Source organism: Muntiacus reevesi, chromosome 4 (assembly GCF_963930625.1).
Source record: "Muntiacus reevesi chromosome 4, mMunRee1.1, whole genome shotgun sequence".
NCBI lineage: Eukaryota > Metazoa > Chordata > Mammalia > Artiodactyla > Cervidae > Muntiacus > Muntiacus reevesi.
Genome location: NC_089252.1, coordinates 48313619 through 48322390, shown reverse-complemented (window position 1 = coordinate 48322390; position 8772 = coordinate 48313619). Strand labels below are relative to the sequence as shown.

The 8772-nt window shown below is 41.7% G+C and overlaps 1 pseudogene; it reads left to right on the top strand.

Moving 5' to 3' along the window:
• Nucleotides 1–203: 203 nt before the first annotated feature.
• Nucleotides 204–2369, top strand: LOC136167401 (AP-3 complex subunit sigma-1-like; annotated as a pseudogene).
• The last annotated feature ends 6403 nt before the right edge of the window (nt 2370–8772 follow it).

Here is an 8772-nt window from a genome sequence, read left to right as displayed (position 1 = left end):
AGCTGCATTGAGGGTAGGTGACCAGAGTCAGGCTAGGAAAGCATGGACTCCAGATGGGCCTGGATGACAACAGGCAGCCTAGAAAGTCAGAGGTAAAGGTTGGGTCAGTGCAGGAGAGGCCAGGGCTGCGACTGTGGCGTCCACAGATCGGCCGTCTGAGGCAGGTGATGCTAGTGAGTGAGAAGGGACTGCATCAGCAGAGGATGGTAGAAAGGCCAGGGGAGGCCAAGATACCCTCTGTGCAGGGGGAGCTCCTTCAGAGCCACAAGGAGAGGGAACGTGTGGCCCGTCGGTTCAGTAAACATCACCAAGAGGAAGGAAAGCTGGGGTCCAGCCCAATAAGCGGAAGCTACTGACTCAGCTGACCTATGGACAAGCTGAACCTTGCCAAGGATTCACAAGACTAAGGAGCTTTAAGAATGTGAATATTTTTACAAAGTTTTTTTTTTAATTAATTAATTTATTTGGCTGCACCGGGCCTTAGTTGTGGCAAGCAGGATCTTTGTTGTGGCATGCAGGATTTTTAGTTGTGGCATGCGAACTCTTTGTTGTGGCCTGTGGGAACTTGTTCCCCCACCAGGAATCAAACCTGAGCCCCCTGCATTGGGAACTCGGAGTCTTAGCCACTGAACCACCAGGGAAATCCAAGAATGCTAATTTTTAAGATGTCTCTTGAACATATGAAAAGATGTTTGGTCACGTTGTAAAAAGAAAAGTTCAAGAAGCTATGATTTCTCTATCAGAAGGACAAAAAAATAAGTTTAAGCATGAGAACAACCCTGTACATTGTGGGAGGTTAATCTGAGTATATCTCTATGGAAGGTTGTTTGCACTGTCTATCAAAACTACAAACGCACACACCCTTGGACCCAGCAATTCAGTTTTTAGGAATGTATTCTCTAGTGGTACTTGTTACATATGTGTAAAATGATCTACACAGAAAGTTGTTCACTGCAGCCTGGTTTCTCACAGAGAAAGAATTTTTTTAAAAAAAGAAAACTAAAGTTTGAGTAAATAAGTAACAGCCATTAAAATAGTGACACGTTGTACGCTTTGACCATCACCTCCGTTTCCCCCTGCACCGAGCCTCTGGTGGTTACCGCTCTGCTCTCTGCTTCTGTGAGTTTAACTACGTCATATTCCGCCTATAAGTGAGATCATACATATTTGTCTTTCTGTGTTGGCTTATTTCACTTAGCGTAACATCCCCCAGGGCCATCCATGCTATCACAAATGGTGGGATTTCCTTCCTTCTTAAGGGTCTGTGTAATTCTTGACTATAAAGTCATCTTAATGGCTTCGCTCTTTTTTTATGAAGGAAATGGCAATCCACTCCAGTATTCTTGCCTGGAGAAGTCCATGGATAGAAGAGCCTGGAAGGCTACAGTCCGTGGTGTTACATAGAGTCAGACACGACTGAGAGACTAGCATTCACTCACTCACTCTTTTTTTAACCAAATACATTTGTCTTTTATTTTCCTTAATACCCTTTCCTTCTTCCTTGCATTGCTATCCACCCAGATCAAGTTGTCGATTTGCAGAGACTGTAGAATTCTGTGGTTAATAATATGCTCTGTGGGAGAGAAATATACTGGTGAGACACAGGAGACACAACAGGGAAGCAGTAACCAAGGTTCAAAAGAATTCCCTGATGGTCCAGTAGTTAAGACGCCATGATTTCACTGTCTAAGTGGGGGGTTCAATCCCTGGTCAGGGAACTAAGGTCCTCCAAGCCATGGGACATGGCCAAATAAGAGATTTTTTAAAATACAATCTACAGAGCACCTCTAGAGAGGTGCCGGAGTAGGGGTGGGGAGAATCCAGCCCAACCCTGACTCAGAATCGCAGAGTGAAGATACACAACAGCAAATCACTAGGGAGACATTCCATTTGGTATCTAAGAGAGATGAAAATGTTTGTAACTTCCTAGAAGGAGGATTATTAATCGGAGGATCTGACAACAAACTGATTTATAGACATTATGCAACAATATATTTTGTCTTCTGTGTGGATTCTTCAGAAAGTAAACTTGGTATTTTAGATCTAATTCAAGTATTTGTGGAAACATTAGACAAGTGTTTTGAAAACGTCTGTGAACTGGATTTAATTTTCCATGTAGACAAGGTTCACAATATTCTTGCAGAAATGGTGATGGGGGAATGGCATTGGAGACCAACATGAATGATATTGTTACACAAATTGATGCACAAAATAAACTGGAGCAATCTGAGGCTGGCTTAGCGGGAGCTCCAGCCCGTGATGTATTAGCTGTAAAGAATGTGAATCTTCCTGAGATCCCAAGAAATATTGACACTGGTGACATCAGTATAAAAGTGCCAAACCTGCTCTCTTTTAAAGAAAAAATTTAAAAGGCCACTCCCAGGTAAAATCTAGGGGAAAAAATCATCTAAGTTTATCATGCAGTTGTTTACGAAAAATAGAGGAGAGTCTTAACTTTTACTCTTGGATTTAAGTCAAGGTACTGTATAGACATAATGTAAAGTCAGTATGGAAGTTCAATGTTACTTTTCTTGCTCAGTGGTTTTGAAGAAATGAAGTAGTTCCAGTGTGATTTTTTTTTCTTTATTTTCTAAACGGCATTCCTGTGGCCACCTAAAGCATGCCTCTATGTATTGGCTATTACAGTATTTCCAAAAGTGTTCAGGACATTTCTTTAAATTGTACAACCCAAATGTTGTACATTTCTTTAAATTGTACAACCCAAAATGTTGATGTTTTGTATGGATCACAATTGCAGCATTCCTTAATGATGTCTGTTATTTGTTACAATAATTGTTATTTAAAAAACGAAGTAAGTATTGCATGAAAACATTATGACCTTTGTCTCTTAGTTTAAATAAACTACAATGTAACCGGACTTATAAAGTAAAATATATATATATAATCTACAGAATGCCAACACCTCAGGCATGCAGGTACACACAGTGGGAAAGGAAAGGATCCAGGCCATGTTCCGTTTGTGATTACAAATCTACCATCTAGCCTGGAGGAGGACCAAAGTAACTAGAAACATTGATGAGCAGGCTAATTTTCAGTGATAAATCCTCAGACGGGAGTCAACCTTCAGGAAACACCTGGCTAATCAATGTCATGAACAGTCACTTAAGGATCTTGAATACCAACAGAGTCAGGCTAGCTGGAAATAGCACCTGTCTCCATTCTTCCTATTTACAACACTGTTGAGAAATGGGAGCTTTAAGGAAAAAGTAAAACAGAACAAGAGAAGAGATATCATGACATGAATTGCCTTCAGTTCTTAGTCTACTGTTTTTCTCTTGCCACCCCTTTCTGCCCAAAGAATTAGCCTGCTGCTATTTTGCTGGTCACTTCTAGCCTGATGACTCCTATAACCTTCTTTCCTAAGCACATATCAGAAGATGAAAATGTCACCTGCCATATCTAGAAACAAAAGAGGCTGCTGACATCAAACCCTCAGCCACTGTAACCTCAGCCCTCCCCCACCACTGTGAAACCCCCAGGAGATTCAGGACGGACAAAACAGAATACCAAAAACAGAATGGCCCAGATAGTCCAGGTGCCTATCAGAGGAATAATCTCAGAGAACCCAGACGCTTGCATCTTCACGTACGTAAGAAAGTGCTAAAGTCATTGACTTGAAATGTCTGGCTTTTCTTTCATTAACAGTAATCTTTCAATGTTCCAACTACCTGGTTTTTGTTGCAAAAATTCCTATATATCCTGATTTCTCCCTTACTCTTTGGAGCAGTCCCTCAGAGCTAGGGGAGAGATGGCCACCTGGGCTTAAGTCTTCAGAAAGTCCTTCAAATAAAACACAATTCCCGGACTACCCTGGTCGTCCAGAGGTTGAGAATCATCTGCCTGCCAAAGCAAGGGGCATGAGTTCGATCCTCGGTCCAGCAAGCTCCCATATACTGCGGGGCAACTAAGCGCATACACGCCAACTACTAGCCCAGAGCCTGTGCTCCGCAACAAGAGAAGCCACAGCAGTGAGAAGCCCAGGCGCGCCAACTGGAGAGCATCTCTGCTCACTACAACTAGAGAAAGCCCAAGCACAGCAATGAAGACCCAATGCAGCCAAAAATAAATAAATAAATGTTTTTTTAAAGCCTAATTCTCAGGTTTAGGGTGTGGAGTTTTGTTTTGTTCTGTTTTTTTTTCAGTTGACACAGCTGTCTGCATAGGAGATATTTCTGCATGAATTGTACTGTTAACCTAAAATGAATGCTTTCTTTAAAAAAAGCACATTCTCTTCTCCCACACTATTTTCCTCTCCAAGTTTTTTTAATGTCCATCAATTTTTATTATTTTCCTCTCCATTTTCTCCCAAGCACTTGGGTTTACCATTAGAGTTTTAACCATCACAATAACCTCCTACACAATTCTCTGCCTCCGATCCCTCCTACCCTCTGGTGTCCTGTATGGGAGGAAAGACTTTCCCTCGATCCTGCTAGTTTCATTAGGGAAATCTACGAAATAAACTGACAACACGCAGACTAACAGGAGAAAAAGATACAAATATATTAATTCTTAATATTATGTGCATGAAGACATCACGGGGAGGGGGAGAGTGAATATTCAAAGAATCAGTGAGATTTAAGAGCTTTATATCACCTTAATAGCAAAAGGGGAGGGAGAATGCAGGCAATTTGAAAGAGAGTAAATGATGTTTAAGAAAGATAAATGGGCCCTTCGAAGAATAGATGAGAGGTATGATCATTCTTTGTTCAGTTGCTAAGTCATGTCCAATTCTTTGTGACCCCATGGACTGCAGCACACCAGGCTTCTCTATCCTTCACTATCTCCCAGAGTTGGCTCAAACTCATGCCCACTGAGTCAATGATGCCATCCAACCATCTCATCCTCTGCCATCCCCTTCTCCTCCTGCCCTCAATCTTTCCCAGCATCAGGGTCTTCTGTAATGAATTGGCTCTTCACATCAGATGGTCAAAGAAATGGAGCTTCAGCTTCAGCATCAGTCCTTCCAATGAATATTCAAGGTTAATTTCCTTTAGGATTGACTGGTTTGCTCTCCTTGCAGTCCAAGGGGCTCTCAATAGTCTCCTCCAGCACTGCAACTCAAAAGCATCAATTCTTCGGTGCTCAGCCTTCTTTATGGTCCAATGCTCACATCTGTACATGACTACTGGAAAGACCATAGCTTTGACTAGACAGACCTTTGTTGGCAAATAGTGTCTCTGCTTTTTAGTATGCTGTCTAAGTTTGTCATAGCTTTTCTTCCAAGGAGCAAGTGTCTTTTAATTTCACGGCTGCGGTCACTGTCTGCAGTGATTTTGGAGCCAAAGAAAAGGAAATCTCTCACTGTTTCTACTTCTTCCCCTTCTATTTGCTATGAAGTTTGATGGGAAGTATGCTAGTTTGTGATAAAGTTTGTCTAGGTGTGGTGTCAACTTCTTATTTCCTCTCTTGCAATGACTCAATCCTCCCTGGAGGACAAAACTCCCCACAGGGGATCTATCACTATTGAGTTCCTCTTGGAAGATCTGTCTTGAGGTAGATAAGAGGAGTTCAGAGCAAACCTCTCCCTTCATTTGACGTTTTTCAAGTACCTTCAGTTCAAAATAATCAATACACCAAAGGGGCCTATTTGGCTGCGCAACGTCCTGAAATCCTTCAGTTCCCTCCACACAGACATTAATCCTCCGGAACACAACCTTCACCATAGCTCTCTACTCAAAAACCTTCATTAGCTTCCTAACGGCCTGTGCAATGAGTTCCAAAATACTTGTCATGTTATTAAAGATATGCATGAAGGTGCTCAGAACCTCCTTCTCCTCTAGCCTTATTTCTCAGGTTTTAAGCAAGGTTTCTCAGTATCAGCATTATTGACACTTTAGACCTGATGGTTTTGTATCACTGGGGACTGTCCTGTGTATGTCCTTGAACTTTTAGCAACATCCCTGGCTTCCACTCGCAATGTGCCAGTAGCACTTCCCACCCTGATTGCAACAACCAAGCATGTCTCCTGACACTGAGAAATGTCCCCAGGGAGGGCAGAATCATCCAGCTGAGAGCCACCACTCTACAGGAAATTCAGGTCAATTCATCATTCTCCCATTAAAGTAAGATTTTTAAGGCATTTGTTTACTCACTCATTCATGCGTGTATGTGTTGGTTTCACTATGTGGCTTCCCATTCTAGAATACCTCAAAAGGTTTTAAATCTTGGGGAAGTGGGGTTCTTAACTTTAAGAAAGGTACAGATCAGATCAACTCTTATTCTGGACAACAAAGGCCTCCAACATCCAGACCCAGCCTTATCTCCCTCATCTCACATCAGTTCATGCCTCACACTTCGGCAAACGGTTCTGGAATATACAGTGTCTCAGTTTCCCACCTCCCCACGGGTCATTCCCTCTGCCTTCATGGGGGATCCATGGATTTTCCTGGCCCCGATCACTCAGGGTTCTCAGAACCAACACTGTGCTCCCCTGAACTGCCTGTGGCCCCATGCACACCTCCATCCACATTCCTAGCACACAGATAGAACTGTATATTTGTTTCTCTGATGCTCCAAACAGACCATCAATAACTTAAGGAATAAAACTTATCATTGGTGTGATACTCATCATGGTTTCTACAAAGCCAGGCACAGAATATGTGGTATAAAGTCATAGTAAAGATAGTAACATGTTCCTGCTGTTGTTGTTGCTATCTAGTTTCTCAGTCGTGTCTGACTCTTTGCGACCCCATGGACAGCACCACACCAGGCTTCCCTGTCCTTCACCATCTCCCAGAGCTTGCTCAAACTCAAGTCCATTGAGTCAATGATGCCATCCAACCATCTCATCCTCTGTCATCCCCTTTGCCTTCTGCCTTCAATCTTTCCCAGCATCAGGGTTTTTTCCGAGTCATCTCTTCGCATCAGGTGGTCAAAGTACTGGAGCTTCAGTTTCAACGTCAGTCTTTCCAATGAATATTCAGGACTCATTTCCTTTAAAATTGACCGGTTGGATCTCCTTGCAGTCCAAGGGACTCTCAAGAGTCTTTTCCAACACTGCAATTCAAAAGCATCAATTCTTCGGTGCTCAGCTTTCTTTATAGTCCAACTCTCTCATCCACACATGACTACTGCAAAAACCATAACTTTGACTAGACAGATCTTTGTTGGCAAAGTAATGTCTCTGCTTTTTAATATGCTGTCTAGGTTGGTCATAGCTTTTCTTCCAAAGAGCAAGTACCTTTTAATTTCATGGCTGTAGTCACCATCTGCAGTGATTTTGGAGCCCAAGAAAATAAAGTCTGACAGTTTCCACTGTTTCTCCATCTATTTGCCATGAAGTGATGGGAACGGATGCCATGATCTTAGTTTTCTGAACGTTGAGCTTTAAGCCAACTTTTTCACTCTCTTCTTTCACTTTCATCAAGAGGCTCTTTAGTTCTTCGCTTTCTGCCATAAAAGTGATGTCATCTGCATATCTGAGGTTATTGATATTTCTCCCAGCAATCTTGATTCCAGCTTGTGCTTCTTCCAGCCCAGTGTTTCTCATGATGTACTCTGCATATAAGTTAAATAAGCAGGGTGACAATATACAACCTTGATGTACTCCTTTCCCAATTTGCAACCAGTCTGTTGTTTCATGTCCAATTATAACTGTTTCTTTTTGACCTGCATACAGCTTTCTCTGGAGGCAGGTCAGGTGGTCTGGTATTCCCATCTCTTCAAGAATTTTCCATAGTTTGTTGTGATCCACACAGTCAAAGGCTTTGGCATAGTCAATAAAGCAGAAATATATGTTTTTCTGGAACTCTCTTGCTTTTTTGATGATCCAGCAGATGTTGGCAATTTGATCTCTAGTTCCTCTGCATTTTCTAAATCCAGCTTGAACATCTGGAAGCTCATGGTTCATGTACTGTTGAAGCCTGGCTTGGAGGATTTTGAGCATTACTTCACTAGCGTGTGAGATGGGTACAATTGTGAGGTAGTTTGAGCATTCTTTGGCATTGCCTTTCTTTGGGATTGGAATGAAAACTGACCTTTTCCAGTCCTGTGGCCACTGCTGAGTTTTCCAAATTTGCTGGCATATTGAGTGCAGCACTTTCACAGCATCATCTTGTAGGATCTGAAATAGCTCAACTGGAATTTCATCACCTCTGCTAACTTTGTTCATAGTGATGCTTCCTAAGGCCCTCTTGACTTCACATTCCACGATGTCGGGCTCTAGGTGAGTGATCACACCATCATGGTTATCTGGGTCATGAAGATTTTTTGGTATAGTTCTTCTCTGTATTCTTGCCACCTCTTCTTAATATCTTCTGCTTCTGTTAGGTCCATACGATTTTTGTCCTTTATTGTGCCCATCTTTGCATAAAATGTTCCCTTGGTATCTCTAATTTTCTTGAAGAGATCTCAAGTCTTTCCCATTCTATTGTTTTCCTCTATTTCTTTGCATTGATCACTGATGAAGGTTTTCTTATCTTTTCTTGCTATTCTTTGGAACTCTGCATTCAAATGGGCACTTAGCATGTCTTTATTAACTCAGTTATTCTTCAAAACATAGCGGCACAGTGGTAAAAAATCCGCCTGCCAAGCAGGAGACTTGGGTTTGATCCCTGGGTCTCCAAGACTAAGTGGGACTGATTTCAGGAATGCAAAGATAGTCTACTATTACAAAATATAATATATAATTTACCAAGTCTGGGAATGAAAAGAGAAAAGAGTCTTATGATTATTTCCATAGGTGCTGAAAAAAATATTTCATACTGAAAAAATGCAATGTCTAGTCTTAATAAAATCACTTACTAGATAGAT